This window comes from Mesoplodon mirus, assembly GCF_964341445.2.
Source record: "Mesoplodon mirus genome assembly, chromosome: 6".
Lineage (NCBI taxonomy): Eukaryota > Metazoa > Chordata > Mammalia > Artiodactyla > Ziphiidae > Mesoplodon > Mesoplodon mirus.
Genome location: NC_138982.1, coordinates 46,674,392 through 46,690,908, shown reverse-complemented (window position 1 = coordinate 46,690,908; position 16,517 = coordinate 46,674,392). Strand labels below are relative to the sequence as shown.

Genomic DNA, 16,517 nt, shown 5'->3' with positions numbered 1-16,517 from the left:
TGAAGTGTATTTATGTTGTGAAGTGTTTTGGGGTGGAGGCTGATATTCTCCAACCTTCAGGCAAGGGGCTAGAGAATCTATGTTGCAATGCAGAATTGTTAAATATATTTATGTTGTGTAAGGTACTCAATATAGTCCTTTGTTCAATATTTGATAGAGATACAATGGAGCTAAAACAGACAAGTTTCCTGCCCTCATGGGGTTTAGAGTCCTGGATAAACATTAATCCAAATTTAAACTATAACTGGTATGTACCAGAAAAGAAAGGTTAGTGTTACATCTGAAGAACAGTAGGAGTTAGCGAGGTGAAGATGGTGGAAGTGAGCAGAGGAGAGAGCTCTCCAAGCAGAGGGAACAACAAAGGCCAGGTGGTGGGAGAAGGAAGGGAAGGTCTCCAAAGGCAGACCATGTTACAGGTCTTTAGAGTAAGAGCAAAAATCAACCATCGCAAGGTTTTAAAAGGTGAATGGGTTAAGCGTTGAGAAATCAAATTTACATTTTGAAAACTTCCCTGAGGCTGGCAGACTGGAGAAAGAATTAGAGACAGCTAGAAGGGAAGAGAAGAGTCAAGCTAGGAGTGACTATCATCATCCAGGATGGTGGCTTGGACTAGAACTGTGGTGGAAAAGAAGGAGAGAAGTAGGTGGACTCATGAAACATTTAAGAGGTCAAATGGACAAACGTTGATGGATTAGATACTGTGGGATGAGAAAGAGAGGTGTCATGGGTACCAGCTTTGCTTCTGGTTGCAGAACTGGATGGACGGTGGTCCCGTTCCTTGATATAAGCAATGCTGTACTCCAGCAGCCCCCTGACACCCTCCTCTACCCAGCTGGTCAGGAGCTCATGTCAAGTGTGATCACCCCACATCTGCTGTGGCACTCCTGAATTCTTCTGCCAGTTATAAAAACAAAACTTCACTTTTGCAGATCAATTTTGCAATGAAAGTCATTTTCATGCAATAAGACTTTTTAAAAAATTAGTTAATAAATGGAATCTTTTATTTAACATCATGGTAACAATATAGTGCAACGGAATAATGCACCTCTTTAATGGTCTCAGGCAAATTAGGAAAGAAGAGAAGAGGATTTAAGATGTAAACAATGCTGAATGAAAGCCAAATGACATCATAGCATGTTATAGACACAAAGGTTTCACAGAATTTTTAATAGAGAATTGAGTGGGAGAAGCTGAGTGTTCACAGAATACACAGTGGTATAGGCATGTTATGATAAGTCATATCACATATTCACCTTATGAAGGAAAGAATCACACACTCCCCACCTTTGCAGTAATAACCTCCTAAGTTCATTAGCAGTAGGGGTAGTAGTTAGAATGAAATGAAGAATTGCTTTTTAAAAAATGTTTATGAACTATTATATTGAGATGCACTATCAAATTGGCTCAACAAAATAACAGATAGGTGTTCCAAAAACTAGCTCTGTATTATAAAGAGGGAAAAAATGACATCAATTATCTAACTTTAAAAAAACAATATTATGCACTACATTAAATTAGTGTTGTGTTGATTCTGTAGTCTTGTATGTAATAATTTGTAAATTTATTTTAATTTTATAGTGGTATGAGAACTATAAAGGATATAAGGACTTTATACATGGTTTTATGAATATACATATTTAAGTAATATTATAATATAAATAATTTCGGTCAACATCAGGGGTTTAGGAGAATTATTTCCCTTAAAAGAGGTCTGAGACTTATTCAAGTTTGGGAAACATTGGGCTATGAAATTAAACCAAACTTTAGCTTGGTATACAAGACCTGTGATCTGGACCCACGTTATACCACAGCTTCATTTCCTGTCACTCTCCTACTCAAATATGAGGTCCTGATAACACTGTAATTTCCATGTTTTTACTCTAGCTGTTCCCTCCACCCAGAACAATCATCTAAATCTACTCAGCTCAAATAACAAGCAACACAATTTATAGACAGGCCTTGGGATTTTACTCCTCCCAGAATGACAATTAAGGATTACTTACTCAAGCAAACAAAAGAATGCAGTATGTCTAACACCTCTAATGGTAAAATGTGCATGAGGGATTTTCCCTCATTGTGAAGTATCGACTGGGTACCTGTCAGGTCACAGACAAGGGGCAACAGGGTCCCACTAAGGTGGAGAAGACAGAACCAATAGTCCAGCCAAGATGGAGGCTTCTCACTAGAACAGGCCTAGACAAATTGGAAGAGTGGTCACTCCCAGTCATCCCCCAAAGCTTCTCAGGTGTGTTGCTTTATAAACATGGGCTTTTGATCAGAAGAAGAGATAAACAACTTTGGTCTACACTGGTGATAACCTTTCTGGCATGAATATCAGTCCAGGAAAATTTAAAACTGATGCAGGCTGTGTGTATTTTTCACTCAAAATAATTCACTTATTGAATTCCATGAGGGAAAACTATATACTGTTAAAACACAAATTATATACGTTATCGAATGCAAGACGACCAATGAGAAAAATCAACATTGCCCGTCTACTAAAATGTTACTGTCTGAGCATATTTGAGAGGTAACAATACCAAAGAATGTTTTTAAATTCTCATCTTAAAATTAGATCTAGGTGGATAACATATGGCCAGCAGCTGGTAAGCCATTGATCTAAAGGAAAAGAAAGAAAAAAAAGCTTCCTCCTTGAGGCAGTCTAAGTTTATATTGCTCAGGGATTCAGAAACAGCTTGAAATTGGTATCTATTTACCTTTTATTTGTTTGTGGGTTCTTATAGTTCTAGTCAAAATTGAGGTTTAAAGGGCTTCCCTGGTGGCGCAGTGGTTGAGAGTCCGCCTGCTGATGCAGGGGGACACGGGTTCATGCCCCGGTCCGGGAAGATCCCACATGCTGCGGAGCAGCTGGGCCCGTGAGCCATGGCCGCTGAGCCTGCGCGTCCGGAGCCTGTGCTCCGTCCGCAACGGGAGAGGCCACAACAGTGAGAAGCCTGCATACCGCAAAAAAAATAAAAAAAATAAATAAATTCAGGTTTAAAATACTTATCTAAAGAAAAAGCCCTTATCTCGTTTATTTTTTAAATTTCTTTTTTTAATTTATTTATTATTTATTTACTTATTATATTTGGCTTCACTGGGTCTTCGTTGCTGCTCACGGGTTTTCTCTAGTTGCAGTGAGCGGGGGCTACTCTTTGTTGCGGTGCGCGGGCTTCTCATTGCATTGGCTTCTTGTTGCGGAGCACCGGCTCTAGACGCGCGGGCTTCAGTAGTTGTGCCTCGCGGGCTCTATAGCACAGGCTCAGTAGTTGTGGCGCACAGGCTTAGTTGCTCCGCGGCATGTGGAATCTTCCTGGACCAGGGCTCGAACCCCTGTCCCCTACATTGGCAGGCAGATTCTATATTCTATCTGTAGCAAGTCTAAGACAAATTTTTCAGGTTTTCTTTCTTCTAGATTTATGCTATTTACCTAAAGCAGTGTTTCACAAAAATATCCGTGGAGTACTAGTCCTGCAAGATATTCTTAGAAAAAGAAATTTCCAAAAGTCAACTACATTTGGGAAATTATATACATGATATTCAAATCACATTAACATTTTAAATACTCTGAGAAATCCTACAGTAATAAAACCTGTTTCTCCTTGTTTAATTCAGCATTTCTCAGACTTATTTGAACTTGAACAATGAAAAAAATGTTTTTCAGAAAAGCATTGAATGGGCTTCCCTGGTGGCGCAGTGGTTAAGAATCCACCTGCCAATGCAGGGGACACGGGTTCGAGCCCTGATCTGGGAAGATCCCACATGCTGCACAGCAACTAAGCCCATGTGCCACAACTCCTGAGCCTGCGCTTCAGAGCCCACGAGCCACAACTACTGAAGCCCATGCACCTAGAGCCCATGCTCTGCAACAAGAGAAACCACTGCAGTGAGAAGCCTGCACACCGCAACAAAGAGTAGCCCCCGCTCACTGCGACTAGAGAAAGCCCGCATGCAGCAATGAAGACAAAACACAGCTAAAAATTTAAATAAATAAATTTTAAAAAGAAAAGCATTGAACATCCTGTAGAACTAGTGTTCTGCAGAAAATGCTTTGAGAAATGCTGATCCAAAGGAATCTTTTAAAAAAGAAAAAATAAATAAACTTCCTGAAGGGGAAAGGATGCTCAAAAGATGAATAGTGGGGCTTCCCTGGTGGCGCAGCGGTTGGGAGTCCGCCTGCCGATGCAGGGGACACTGGTTCGTGCCCCGGTCCGGGAAGATCCCACACGCCGCGAAGCAGCTCCTGAGCCTGCGCGTCCGGAGCCTGTGCTCTGCAACGGGAGAGGCCACAACAGTGAGAGGTCCGCGTACCGCAAAAAAAAAAAAAAAAAAAAAAAAAAAGATGAAGAGTGGTGCTAAGGAGAGTGGAGGGAGGGTCCTTGTCAGTATGCAGCTGAGTGAAGCTGAGAGGAAACACTTTTCTGCTCATGGGAACTGGGGTTAATTCAGTCTACTCAGACATTCTAAGTCCAGAAGATTCCATTCAGGCTGAAGCAACCTGAACAACCTTGACAGAGTGAGGATAACAATAACAACCACTCTTACTGCCATTTTTAATGTTTTTGCTGCTCTAATTCATTAGCTGCTTAGGATGGGATAGGCAACGTACAAATATTATCTCAAACCACTTAAAACTCCTGCATGACAGGTTTTATCCTCTCAATCTTAAAGAGGAGGAAACTGAGGCAGAGAGAGGGTGACATGATTCTAATAGGAACAGGATTTGGCCTTAGACCTTTCTTACTGTCTCATACCAACTAGTCTGAAAAGCTTCTTCACTGAAGCAACCTCTCCCTTGGTTTTCCTAGCCACTGATGACACTCCCTGGGGCCTTCCCTAACAGAAATCATTCTAGAATAAAACAGGTTAAACAACTGATGACTTTGGCCCACTTTCCCATATGTCTGGTTTCCACCAGGAACCAAATATTTGCACATTCTAAATCTGACAAGACCCGTGAGCACCTAGGCATGGCATGGTATTTTGAAATTACTTCCTAAGGCCCTTTGAGAATCGAACAAGAAAATTAACCTTAACACTCAAAGGCAAACTTAAACACCAACCAAGGCCAAGCAGGTAACGTAAATGAGGGGAGCTGGTCAGGAATAAGACGATATTGGTGACAGAAACTGTGATGATCTAGAGAGAAATATTCTCCATCCAAAGGGCTTAACCACTTCTTAGCTTTGGCAGAAAGCATTGTTGGCAAGCAGAAATGTGAGCCCAGTACTGCTTGATCTTATTTTTCAAACAAAGTCAGAAACAGTTTTTACATGAAATCTCCCTATTTTTAAAATGTTGACAACTAACTAATTTCCTAAAAACACTAGCAGGGCCAAAAACAACATGAATTTGCAGGCTGGTTGGTCATGACCTCATAAAGCAACTTCTACTGAAAACTCTGTGATCTCCCCTCCACCCCACCCCCTTCTCCAGTATACCTGGGTCAAAATTGCTTTTGACACACGCAAAAAAAAAATCAAAAGTTAAGACTTGCCAGTACAGAAGTCATATTTAAAACCTCAGCGTCTGAAGCTGATTATATAAAAGGAGACCCCCCACCGCAATTTTTTTGAAAGATGGCAGCAGGGTTAAAAGAAGCACGTGTGCCACGTGAAGGCAATAGAGTCATTTTGTGCCCTTCCTATGGTGCATTATATGCCAGAGTGACTCTAAAGTATGAGGAAGCCATTAGCACTGCTCCAGTGACCAAATATTTTTTCTCCCTCCTCTCCAAACCGACTTGTCAGATTACTTTTGGAGACCAGGTTGAGGTCTAGTTAGGGCATGGGGTGGGATAGTCCTCCATGATATTCTGTTGTCACTGGGGGTGCTCAGTAGAGAGATGGCTAACGCTACCTGACACCTGAATTATTCAAAGCTAAGGCTTGAGGTGTGGCCTATGGTCTTTTAAGGTCAACATTATCACTAAGTCCCCAGAGAAGAGCCAAGGAGAGGAAGATGGAAAGAGGTTGGCTCCATGGGGAAGGATTCCTCCTCTGCCTCATTCTCCACCTGCTGCTTCAAGGTAAGATGGGACAAGAGCAAGAGCACAGCATCCATATAACTTCTGGGAAACAGAGAAACCAGGCTAATTTTTATTTCTAGACAGTCAATGACTGGGTGTTCATTTTGATAAAAACAGAAACTCATGACACTGACAGATTTGTAGCTCTTTCTAGGGCCCTGAACAGTTAGTTGACGCCTCTCTTAATCTGTTTCTCCACTCCCCATACATCTATGGGCCTCTTCCCTTTCCCCATGTCATTCTCTTTCCAGGCATATAATCTACCCTATGGTTTCTGGGTATCGACTGACATTGAGAAGAAGAAAATTCTTTCTCAGTTCCCTTAAGCAAATGAAAAGAAAGATGCCAAGGGGAAGGAGGTAGAAGAGAAGATCTATTGTGAAAGAGGGAAACTTTTTCAGTACAATTTTACCAGTCTAGAGTAACTTCTTGTTCATTATTCAGAATAAGCAATGAGGGATAGGACAACATCAGAGACAGATAAAAACAGACTCGATCAGAAGATGTTACCACATACATTCTCTGTTTCTGCCCCACAAAGTATGACAAGAAAAGGTTTGGGTATAAGTTGGGTATCAAGGAACTCTTTTTAAGATAGTCTCAGTGGTGATGAGTCCTGAGTTTTAGAAGAGAACAATTAGAGCACAAAGCAAGGACACAATATATACCATTAAACTGAAAACTGAGTTCCTTCTTTAAGGGGTTCCTTCCTTATGGTCCCACAGATTGCTCACTACCTACCTGACTATTTCTCTCATCATTAGTTCATGACCATCTATGCCCTGTTCATACAGTGAGGAGGAGAACTGTGATTGCAAAATCTGTCACTGACATTCACCCAAATGGCTCAGGGACAGAGGTTTGTGGTGAGATTGTTAAGAACACAACAGACACTAAAAAGTGGTGGTCAGGACTGAGTTTGCATACACATTTAGGCAAGTTTTGCATAGAGAGAGAGACAATGGAATTGAGGATGGAGCTCTGACTCAGCTCACCTCATCAACTTCCACCATTTGCCTACCAGCCCAGCCCAAGCTCCCTGGTCCAGGAAGGAGGAGTCCAGACATTTCTCCCATGACCCCTGTTGTCTCTCTGTGCAGAAACACTTCCCAGACCCCAGTGCTGGCACTCCTTTCACAGTCTCTGCTCTCTACAGGAAGAGGAGACAATTTCACCATCACTTGCTCAGGATTCGACCAGCATGGGGTGGATCCCGCTGTCTTCCAAGAAGTGTTTGACAGAAAGGCCTTCCGTCCAGTCACCAACTTCAGCATCCCCACTCATGTCCACATCTCCTTCACCCTGTCTGCCATCCTGGAAGTAGTAAGTCCTGACCCAACTCTGTAATGGTCTAGTGGTGAGCAGTGGGTTCCCTGACTGGATTTTGTAAAATTAAAAGCTCAGTCTATGGGGTAGGGAGGAATGACAGGGAATGCTACAATGACATCACTGCAGGTAAAAGCGCTCCCTTTTTGGGAATGCGCCACAAGAAACATGATCCCAATGGACTCTCATACTGGTGCTTTCACTTGCATTTCTCATGTACACTGGATGATATGACCTACCATTTTTAGTGGCTTATGAAAAATATCATAATTGCCACACAGAACAGCCTTGGAAATGAGTAAGAGGTGGGTGGTGGCACTGGACCTGACTTCATAAAATTAATGGATGAAAATTGTTTTTCCAGGATACACATCTTTAACTGATGACATCATTCCTGTGGCTAAATGTGGTAAGATAGACTCAGTTTCCCCTTTGTTATGATGCCTCTCTTTTTCCACTCCAAGGTCCAACTTCACAGATTAAAATGGATAAAGCTGAGAATACCCACAAATTAGACAAATTCATACAGAACCAGCCAAAAATGAAAACATAAAACTTCCTGATTATTCTGCCAGTTTAAGGAGGGCAGAGATGGGGCTCAGGGAGCAAGTGGCATAAACTAAGGTCATGGAAACCAATATTTAAGTGGCTTCAACACAGGGAATCCAAAGCCAAGCTCAAGGTCTCCCTTGAGACCACTGAGGGGGAAGTGGAAGCAAGTAAAACTTTGTCAGTGACATTGTGACAGCTGTCACCAGAGAGAGGGTGGGAGAGTAAAGAAATGAGTAAAAAAAGGAATGTAAAGTGTAAGAGACAGAGGAAGACTAAGACAAGTTCCCACCCCTTGTTTGTCCCACACCACGGTTTCCTCTAGATCTGGTACAATCCATTCCTTAGGTGGAACCCAGTGGAATGTGGGGGCATCCGGAAGCTGAGCGTGGCAACTGAGAACCTGTGGCTTCCAGATATTTTCATCGAGGAGTTGTGAGTATCGGGGCTGAAAAAAGTAAGAAGGAGACCATATCTCCAGGGAAGAGCATGAGTAACCAATAGGGGCCACACAAAGACTCACCTTAGAAAGGAGCAGCATCTGAAACCCCCAAAACATGGCAATAGGTGGAAGGGGGAGGTCAGATGAGTGGGGCTGGAGCACAGGAATGGGTGACCTGAGAGAGGAAGAAGGCCAAGTCTGATGGGGAACCCACAGCACTCACCTCCCTGTCCTTCTCACACACAGCATGGATATGGATCAGACCCCTCCAGGTCTCATGGCTTATGTCAACAGTGATGATCACATCGAATACAGTACACCAATGCAGGTGACCAGCATCTGCAACCTGGCATCTACTTCCCCTTTGATGAACAGAACTGCACCCTCACCTCCAGCTCTTTCATCTACACAGGTGAGTGAGGCTCACATGTTGAGAGCTAGAGAAAGGGTTTGGGAAGAAGAGGATAGAAAGCTGGGAACAGTGAGGGAATCTCACCGAAAGGGGTGTGAAAGCTAAGTGGTAAGGAATCCAACAGTCTGGGCAAAGAGGTTGGGAGCGCTGGGGGAAGCTGAGTTGCCTGGATCTCCTTTGCAGTGCAGAACATGGTGTTGGGCATGGAGGAGGACGTGCAGGAGATTTTGAAAACATCACAGAACGTCGTTTGGAGCAAGGGGGAATGGGTACTTCAGGCTATCCATCAAAGAATGATGAAGATGACTGTGGGCACCAATGAGTATGACCAAATCATCTTCTATGAGAGCTCAGGGGCCCTGGATGAGATCTTCTCCTTAGATGCATAGCTTATGTCCTCCCCCAGAATGTAAGCTCTCCCACGAGAAAATAAGCTCCACAGGGACAGAAATTGTTATCACTTTTTTCACTGATAAATCTCCAGTACCTAAAACAGTACCTGGCACTCAGTAAATATTGATTGAATGGATCCTCCCTGAGGAAGAAACAAAGCTCCCATGGAAGTGATTTATAGTGAGCAATACCCTCCGCCCCCTGCCAGGGCTATCAGCACTTTTTGGAGGGCAAGAATTTTTATATTTATTTTTTAAAAGAGGTGGTGGAAAAGTTATGAAACACTGTCTTAGGGATATTATGATTCCAAATCCTGGTGACCCCAAAATGTCTTCTCTGTCTTGTTTTCCCTCCCCCTGGTTTTAAATGTCCACCAGCAAAGTCACTAGAGATTAGACCTTGATGAGGAAAGCAAGCAGAAATACAATGCACACAATACCTAAGAATCTGGTCCCTCAATTCTGCTAAGAGCACATTGGTAGTAATAAAAATTTAGGTGGAGAAAGTTGAACTTTGGGCCAAGAAGGAATGAGATACATTTCAATGGTAAGCAGCATGGTAGAATCAAACCATGGAAAGGCAGTGTGGTGATGAAGATGGCTTTGCTGGAGAGGCAAGACAGAGAAAGGGACTTGAGGTAATGTTTCCTTACTAGAAAGTAAGGAGCAAATCTCAACTCTTGCTTTTAACTGGCTTGGCAGCCTCCCAGGCTTCTCCTCAGTTGCCTCCCTCTCCCCTCCCCACCAGGTGGCCGTCAGGCGCAGGCCCAGCCTCTACGTCATAAGCCTCCTGGTGCCTAGGAGCTTTCTGATAGCCATCGACGCCCTCAGCTTCTACCTGCCGGCAGAAAGTGAGAACCGCGCCCCATTCAAGATGACACTCCTGCGGGGCTACAACGTCTTCCTGCTCATGACGTTGAATGACTTACTCCCTGCCAGTGGCAGCCCCCCTCATCAGTATGGACCCTCCCTCCATCAGGAGAAGAAAAGCAAGGTGGGGGATGGAGTGGGGAGAGGGACCAATGAAACCAGGTCAGCGTAAAAAGAGATCCTGCAAATGGGCCCTCCGGGAAAAGAGGAAACAAGAAGTCCCTGGCTGGTGCCTCTGGCCCTCAGGCAGACCCAACTTCCCTCCAGGTGTCTACTTTGCCCTGTGCCTGTCACTGATGGTGGTCAGCCTGCTGGAGACCATCTTCATCACCTACCTGCTGCACCTGGCCACCACCCAGTCCCCACCCGCTGGCTCCGTTCCCTGCTTCTACACTGCACCAGCCCAAGGAAACGCTGCCCCGCTGCACCCCAGAAGGGAACACGGGCCTCAGCCCTGCCCACCTGCCTGGTGAGGGAAAACAGCACTGCCCACACGTCCTCTCCCATCACCTCCCCTTCTCTGCTCCCGCCTCCTTCCTGCCCCCACAACCCCCCAGCTGACCTTGGCAGCCCACAGCTGAGTCTCTGTCTCTCCGTAGGTGTGAAGGAGCCCGTGGAGTTGATGGGGAAGGTGCCAGGTCCCAGAGGGGCAGAGCTAAATGGGTGCCCTCGGTCAGCGAGGGCCCAGCAGGAAGACGAGGCTCAGAAGCAGCACTTGGTCAGCCTGTGGATGCAGTTCAGCCACATGATGGACACCCTGCTCTTCAGCCTCTACCTGCTCTTCCTGGCCCCCTCCATCGTCATGGTCATCATCCTCTGGAACACCTAGGCAGATGCCCACCTGCAAGCTCCAGGCAAGAGCTTCTCTTGCCTCCAGGAACCAGCCAGGCTCTCATCCCTGTCCAAATCCCACCTTACAGCCCTGGCAACCACCTTGTTTTCAACCCAGCCCTTCTGTTCAGTTTCAGACCAGACCTGAATGGTCTCCTAAGCTCTCCTGAGTCAGGTCCTTGCTCCTGCATGCCATCAACTCCCCTCAGCCCTCCCATGAATCCTGCCTGCCTGGCTCCTCAGGATTCAGGTTCTTGGAATACTTGGTTGATCGAATCTCCTCCAATAAACCCCTTTGCAGAAAGCACTGGCTCTTCTCTGCAGTATATTATAGTTTCAAAACCCTTGAGGTTGAGAGCCTTCTTGCAGAAACTTCTCATTACCAAAGAAGGATTTTCTTGTTTGTTTGTTTGTTTTTTAAGTCTATTAGACAACATGTGAAAGTGGGGAGAGGGGAGAGAAGAGGCCAAAATCTATTACAAGGAATTATAATGAAATAGGGATTAACCTCCTAAATCCAGTTATCCCGGATTTAAGCTTCAGAAATTAATAATGTGCCAGAACCAGGCATCTCTTCTTTAAAGAGTGAAGCCTTTTGTCACAGCCTGACATATGACTCATTCATCATTAAACACTTAGAGCGTTAACATAATCCCAAATTCTGCTAACTGTCTGTGTTGCAATTAGAGTTGATCCATCCCTAATCATGCTAAGAAAAGAACACTGGGTCAAGGAGAGCACGTTTGAAAATGGCATCTGCTTTACTTGGGAGTAACACAAATGCCTCCATATGAACAGGAAAATTCCCCTTCCTGGCACTTGCCTTATCATTTTGAAAGTCTTTGTCTCTTGGCCCATTATTTCCAATAGCTTCTTGGGGGAAGTGGAGATCCCACTGTATCACCGTACACCAGAGCTGTGGCACGATTTCCTGGACACCAGGTTCAGAAAAGCACAGATTTGAGAGCAACTTAATTACAACTTGAACGCAATCTTTCATTTTTAGCAACCATTTCTTTTCCTTTCTTTATTCTACTACTGTCTATCTGAAGCCTAAATTTCCCAGGTTATAACAGGCTAGGAGTAAAAAAGTCACAATATTGTTCACTAAAGTGTATTTCCTTGGTTCCTCCTCTCCACTGCTCTTCCTCAAACTCCGTTGACTTCCTCTGGTCACTGGTGGCAAGGTCATCAAAGGGTGGCAAGGCTGCCAATGCCCACTAGAAGTGCTGCTGCTGGTGGTGTGGGCCTGAGGCCCCATCCCAATGTTCACTGCAGGAGCTTCTGCCCTCTCAGAGCCCAGGCCACCGGAAGGCTGAACCCACAGTGCAGATGTTCCCACTGGATGCTGAGTCACCAGGACCAGCTGTAACTTGCTCTTTCCTTGCAGTCCCCTTCTGCTGGGACTCAGGCAGAAGTCCATGGGAATCTGGGCATACTGAGGCAGAAATACACTGCTATACTTTGAATGGCTCCCTTCACTCAGGCTCCTGGTCTTCCAGTTAAACTTGTGCCCCTTAATTCTCCTTTTTCTCTGCTTTTTTTTTTTTTTAATATATTTCAGGAAGGTCTTTGGCTCTTCGGTTTCTAGAACCTTGTCAAACACTCCCTTCACCATCACCAGCCCTCCAGGCATGTCGAAGATCTAGCTAAGCTTAAATCAGGAGCCCTGACATTCACCTAAATAAATGAGCATGTCTGTTATTATTTTGGATATCTGTTATTATTTTGGCAGTTCCTCAACTCACAGCTTTCTACAAAGTGGGCCTTTAGAAAGGACACAGTATAGGTATAATAATAACCAACACTTATTTAGTTATTAATATGTGACAGGCACTTTTCTAAGTGCTTTATATGAATAAGCACATTTAATCCTTATGGTAACCCTATGAAGCAGGAACTATATATAGATCCACACCTACCTTGGAGCCAAATGTGGAATTTTTCAGATTTTCAAAAGATAACAATCATGCATGTACTATATGTTACTAACACCCCAGGTCAGCTATGGAGTAGCACCCTCTAATCTAACACAATTAATATTTCTGCAGTGAAATCTATGAATATTCACACTTGGTAGCAAAAGTGAAACTACAGACAGACTCACAACTGTTCATGTCAGGCTTTGCCACCAAATAATTTATGAAAAATAATTTGGTTTTCAAAGCCCTTTAGGTTTTAAAACTGTGGTTTTGTATTATTATCCCCATTTTATATATTCAAATAAATGAAATGAAATAAATGAGAAAATGAAGCACAGAGAAGTGCAGTGATGGCCACTGAGCTGTCTCCCAAGTTTCCACAGCTAGTCATGTGACAGAGCTGCAGTTTGAACCGAGGAAGCTGGCCCAAGACACGAGACTCGGCCTCTGCCACACGACCCTCCAGACTGAGTATGAAACCAGACAGGTTCTCCAGGAGTCCCGTGTTGAGACGTCAATCCACTTCAAGTCTTTTTTTTTTTTTTTTTTTAATTTATTTGGCTGCACCGGGTTTTCGTTGTGGCATGCGGGATCTTTAGTTGCGGCATGTGGACTCTTCAGTTGCGGCATGTGGGATCTAGTTCCCTGACCAGGGATCGAACCCGGGCCCCCTGCATTGGGAGCACGGAGTCGGCCACTGAACCACCAGGGAAGCCCCCACTTCAAGTCTTCATCGGCTAACACTATAGGAGAATTAAAACAGGAAGAGCAAGTCTCTGATCAGGGTCCCTAAGACAAACTTTCTTTTCCATTTCCTTTTGCTCCCTCCCTCAGTTTTTTCTAGTCCTCACCCCTCCCGCCCACCCTCATCATAAGTCATAACACCCAAGTCCACTACCTGTACTTCCTCCACTGCTTTCTGGAGTATATATTTCCCCAAATCTGATCTGGGAAATCCCTCTTTCCTTTGTATTCTCTATGGATTTAGCTTTTTGCTGCTGATATCTATTGCCAGATACTTTTGGATGTTCCAATCCTATGCCCTATCCTGAGACAGTAGCCTCACCTGGAGACTCATCCTTGACTTTGCTGAGTAGCTCACTTACCCAGATTTCAAGAGGTTCTAAAATTATGTGAGGTCCATTTGCATCATTTTGTTCTTTCCACCGATCGTCACGGTACATATTTCTCTACTTGTTTTCTTCACATTTTTTCCATTACATAGCTTTATGTTTTATTTGAATAGTAAATATGCACTTTATCTTTTTTGACATATGGATTAAGATACTAAATCTCCTTTCAGTAAAAGAAGGCATGATATAATTATAGTGATTTTATTTTTTCCAAAATCAAAATCTGAACATGTGATCTTAACACACACTGGATAATCATACAGAACCTTTGGAATCAGAGAGCTCCCAGAAAACTAACAAATGTGGTAGCTGTCTTTCTGTTCCATCTATAATAGAATCATAGGATAAGCACACATTGTGCTAATGACTTTCCTCTTGTTAGGAGGCAAAGCTTTGAAAGGGCTTCACAAGGTAATTTATGATCTCTTTAGCAAAATCTGCTGACAGGCAACTGGTCCAGCCTGGGCCATCTTGCATTTGATGGCCTGTTTCTGCCAACAGCTCCTCACCGCCCCCTCATCTGCACTGCTACCCTTTGGTTCTTGCACACATTTTTGTTCACTTTCTTTTTCTCTAAACCATTATAAGCAGTACTTCTCCACAGTCTCTGCACATTTTTTGGTTCCATATTAACACAGCATTAAAGTGTATTATCTCATTATTGTCTTTGCCTCTCTCTCCTCTTCCTGAAGACCATTCTAGGATATGAAGTCACAGAATTCATTTCAAGCCTATCCTTTTCCTCCTCTCCAATTTATGATTCTCCCTTTGATAAACTCTCTTATTTAATCATCGATTGGCACTGGTTCTTCTATATAGCAGGGGAAAAAAATAGCATAGTATAGAGACTTTGGGATCTGGCAGCCTTAATTTGATTCCATTACTTGTACAAATGGCTTAACCTTACAAGTTTAAATGTCTTCATTTGTGAAATGGAGCCAATAACACAGATTAAATTGTTTTTTTTAATTAATTAATTTATTTTTGGCTGCGTTGGGTCTTCGTTGCTGCACGCAGGCTTTCTCTAGTTGCGGCAAGCGGGGGCTACTCTTTGTTGCGGTGCGCAGGCTTCTCATTGCAGTGGCTTCTCTTGTTTTGGAGCACAGGCTTTGGGCATGTGGGCTTCAGTAGTTGTGGCACACGGGCTCAGTAGTTGTGGCTCGCAGGTTCTAGAGTGCAGGCTCAGTAGTTGTGGCGCACAGGCTTAGCTGCTCCGCGGCATGTGAAATCTTCCTGGACCAGGGTTCGAACCCGTGTCCCCTGCATTGGCAGGCGGGTTCTTAACCACTGCACCACCAGGGAAGTCCCAGATTAAACTATTTTGAAAACATGGATTTCAAAAACCATGTATAGGCTTATAGAAACTAGAAAGCCCAATGTGATACTCTAGAGAGCATCTTTTCATCATGCAGACTGACACCTAGAGTGCAAAATCGACATCTAGGTGGGAAGCACTAGACATAAAGAATTATAGACTTTCTAGCACAACCTCCTCATTTTTTAGATGAGAAAAATGAAATGGAGAAAAGTGAAGTGATAAGTATGGGGTTGTCACACTTCGAGAGAATTCAAGCCCATTAAAGTGGCAGCCACAACTGAGTGATTGTCTTGGTCTCTTTTCCCAGGTGCCTATGAGGAGTCCCAGGACCCTCCCTCTTTCTGTTCCAGGCACCATAGCCAACCTGACTTCAGCTAGTGACTCACCTTGCAGTTTGGATGCTTTGGCTGCCTCCATGCTCCTGGATCCTTAGCCCTGGCCAGTGCCCTCTGTATGTGATTGCCATCCATCAGGGCTGCAAAAGAACGGCCTTCACTTACCCTCCCTCCTCTACCAGCTAATTCTGCCCTCGCCAGGTTACAGCTATATTCCCAAATCTGATCCCTCAGGATCACAGATGAATGGGGCCACCAGAGGGCCATGTGGTGTGATCCCCTTTGGAATATAAGCTAAGGTGAAAGGTGCTGGTATCTGACTTGCAAAACTACAGCTCCTGTCCCTACTGTTTACCTTTTTTTTTTTTTTTTCAGTATGCGGGCATCTCACTGTTGTGGCCTCTCCCATTGCGGAGCACAGGCTCCGGAAGCACAGGCTCAGCGGCCATGGCCCACGGGCCCAGCCGCTCCGCGGCATGTGGGATCCTCCCAGACCAGGGCAAGAACCCATGTCCCCTGCATCGGCAGGCGGACTCTCAACCACTGCGCCACCAGGGAAGCCCCCTACTGTTTACTTTGGGAGCCAAACGCTGTCTAGGCCAAAGGATTTCATTTGCGGAAACCTAGGGGCCTAATAATCTAGTCCACAAGACTCCCCAGCTATAGAATAATGAAAAGAGCAAGGAAAGAACAATGGAACTAGACTGGCCTGGGTTTGAATCTAGATTCTACCAATATCCACCTGAACGGGCACTGAGCAAGATTTAGATTTTTTTACCTCTCTATACCTCAGTTTTCTAATCTGTAAAATTGGGAGTAATAGTGCTGACCTCTCAAAGCAGTTGTGAGGATATGAACACTGTACGTAAAGTACATAACACAGTATAGAGCACATGGCACAAACTCAATAAGTGGTAGCAAAGCAATCTACAGGTTCGATGCAATCCCTATCAAATTAC

General features: G+C 44.2%; 1 pseudogene across 1 annotated transcript; it reads left to right on the top strand.

Annotated features, from left to right (window-relative positions):
• The first annotated feature begins 5,961 nt into the window (after positions 1–5,961).
• Positions 5,962–10,848, top strand: LOC309805947 (5-hydroxytryptamine receptor 3C-like; annotated as a pseudogene). Its single transcript has 9 exons — positions 5,962–6,028; positions 7,053–7,351; positions 7,719–7,763; positions 8,229–8,338; positions 8,592–8,757; positions 8,941–9,026; positions 9,898–10,106; positions 10,287–10,488; positions 10,619–10,848. The product of its transcript is annotated as a 5-hydroxytryptamine receptor 3C-like (transcript).
• The last annotated feature ends 5,669 nt before the right edge of the window (positions 10,849–16,517 follow it).